At 51.3% G+C, this 2,808-nt stretch overlaps 1 long non-coding RNA gene across 2 annotated transcripts in view; it reads left to right on the forward strand.

Annotated features, from left to right (window-relative positions):
- The first annotated feature begins 755 nt into the window (after window positions 1-755).
- Window positions 756-2,808, forward strand: part of LOC114032278 — a 7,164-nt gene continuing 5,111 nt past the window's right edge. For both annotated transcript variants that reach the window (XR_003567822.1, XR_003567821.1), the window contains exon 1: window positions 756-1,231. This is a non-coding gene — a long non-coding RNA (uncharacterized LOC114032278). The remainder of the gene's footprint in view (window positions 1,232-2,808) is intronic.

Consider the following 2,808-nt stretch of genomic DNA (forward strand, 5'->3'; position numbering starts at 1 on the left):
CTTAATCAGTGCCTACACTTGAATCAAGAACACCTAGGGACTGAGAGCCTCCCGGGGAGACCTGGGAGGAAGCCTGGGTGAAGAGGCAGAATAGCCTCCTGGCCTCTGATTGGGTCACAGTTCTGGCCCCGCCCCATTCTGTCTCGGCCAATGGACGCAAGACATTGTTGGAAACGTGGGGGGCGGGGCGGAGCGGTGGTTGAGCGCATGCTCCACAGAGCTCTGGTTACCCACCGAGCCTGGGGGCGTCACAGAAACCTTTCGGACAATCCAAACGCTTTCGCTCGAGGCCGAGAGGAATCCGGGAGACCCACGTCACTGACGCCACCTTTTGGGGGTAAAAGATGGGTGGAGTGAGGGCCCCTCCGGAGCCTGCGCACTACTCTTCCCATAGTTTGCTGGGGAAGAGGAAGGCGGGAACCGGAAGTGCGCCACTCCGGAGCTCGTGCGCCACTCCGGAGCTCGTGCGCCACTCCGGAGCTCGTGCGCCCGGTGCTAGGGGCCCTCGCCCCGCGGTGGAGGGGGGCGGGCTGCAATGCTTCCCTCGTGCGCTTGAAGGCCCATGGCCGGGCGCCGCGAGGCGGCCCCTCCCCTCCCCCATCCCGGAAGTGGCGGTGATTTAGGCGTGGTCTGCAGGGGGGAGGCGGCGCACGTGCTCCCCCTGTACCCCTCGCACTCCCAGCTCCGCTTGAGGGGGGTGGCTCTGGTGCTGTTCAGGCCTGCCCAGCGCCCCCCGCCTTGCTTCACAGGTTACCGGCAGTCTCCTCCCAGGCCACGCCAGCTCTTTGTCTAAAACGAGATAATTTTGAGCCCCCAGAGCCCGGGGGGACCTCCCTGAATGCCAGCGCTGCGTGTGGCAGCGTCGCGGGCCGGGAGCGGCTCCTTCCCCTCTCACCCCGGACAGCCAGGAAAGAGTGAGTGTCCTCACGGCTCCTTCGCCCCGATTCGGGGTCCGGTCGGCTAGGCCGCGGGAGCCCGAATCTGCTCTCCGACCCGTATCTTTGTGTGCCCTCGGAGTGGCACACGGAGCAGCGATCGTCGGTACCACCCCCTGGCTCCTAAGCACGCCCGCTCCGCCTCGGAGAGTGAAGGGACCAGAGCTGACTCAGGCCACTCTGCACGTCCAGGGCGCTGGACTTGGAATTTCCAGACCTGGGCCAGTTCTGCCGTTTGGAATGAGGGGAAGCATCTTGGATAGCAAAGGGAAGTGTCTCAAGAAGCACCTGTCCGGGTCAGTGAGGGGAAACAGGTGCATAAGTCAGGACAAACAGTCTCACACCTGAAGGGTCATTCGGGGGGGAAAGGACTTTCCAGATGTTGGACCCAGGCAGCTGCCCTTCAAACTCCCAGGACCTGCCGGTCTGGCAAGAGAGCCTTCCTAGAGCCCCCTTCATCCCACTGAATCTTCTGTTCTATGTTCCGAATTAGTGTTCCGTGCTACCTGAAGTCTTTCTGGCCGTGTTTCTTTTGTTTTGCATTGTTTCGCAGATGCGTGTCCAGATTTCTGTGTGTTCCCTTAGTTAGCCAGCTGAAGAAGTAGGTGGTAGTAGGCCGTGGCATTAATTTGGTGCAAAGGATTGATATCTCCATCCTCTAGGTGCAGGTTGCTTCCAGTTTTTGCAGTTACACCTCAAGTGCTTTGATTTTCTTGGGCACCAGTGCTTTCTTTGTTCTTGGGAACTAAAGGTTTGGAAGCTCCCTTCACCAAAGCAGATTGGTGTATTACAAATAATGCTGCTTTGACAATTTTTGTCAAGATAGTCTTTTTTGGTTATTTATACCTGACATTGCAATTGAAATAATAGTTATTTTTTATAACTTTTATTGCCTACTGCCATGTTGCTTTCTGTTAAGCTTGAATTTAATTTCTTTCAGTTATTTCTGACAGTTTTTTGAGCATGCAGAACCTCAGAATTGTTCTAATGTATACCTCTTTCCATTTTGAAAATTGTGTTTATATTGTTAGCCATTTATCCGTTGTGGGCTGGGAGTCATCTTTATAAGATTTTAACACTTCAGTATATGTGTGTGTTTAGGTATACACACTCACACCCACTGTGTGTCTATGGGCATTATCAGTTATTTTCTCAAATTTTCTCAGGCAGCTAAGGCTCTTAAGTTAGAGATGTGTCGTGACTGGAATTGATGGAGGGACTAGCTCTCAACCTTATAAACTCATAGGTCTTTGAGATATTGCCATTATGTATTTTATATAGATGTGCCAGCAATAGCACTGATAGAATATGAATATTAAAATGGTGGGGCTTTGTTTCTCAAGGCAGTGTAGTCCACTTTCCTCCTATTTTTCAACTCTAGGCACAACTTATTATCCATCTTCTGTGTCTGTCCAAGATATAGATGAATTGGTGAATACGTTCTATACTTAGTCCATATGATTACATCTGCTGGCTCGGACAATAGATGGTCTTCATCCACTTGGTTTTCCCTGTGTGGATAGTTAGGCCAAACTCTAAATAATTACTACAGACAGCTAGATGGAACACTGGATAGAGAATTAGACCTGGAGCCAGGAAGACCTAAAGTTAAATCCAGCCTCAGACACTAGCATTGTGACCCTAGGCAAGTCACTTAACCTTTGTCTTCCTCAGTTTCCTCATCGGTAAAATGTGAAGAATAATAGCACCTATCTCCCAGGGTTGTCATGAAGATCAAAGAAGATAGTATTTGTAAAGTGCTTAGCATAGTGCCTGGCACATAGTAAGTGCTTAATAAATTATCATTTCTTTCCTTCCTTCCTTCCTTCTTTCCTTCCTTCCTTCCTTCCTTCCTTCCTTCCTTCCTTCCTTC

The sequence above is a fragment of the Vombatus ursinus genome, unplaced genomic scaffold, assembly GCF_900497805.2.
Source record: "Vombatus ursinus unplaced genomic scaffold, bare-nosed wombat genome assembly UNPS02015411.1, whole genome shotgun sequence".
Taxonomy (NCBI): Eukaryota; Metazoa; Chordata; class Mammalia; order Diprotodontia; family Vombatidae; genus Vombatus; species Vombatus ursinus.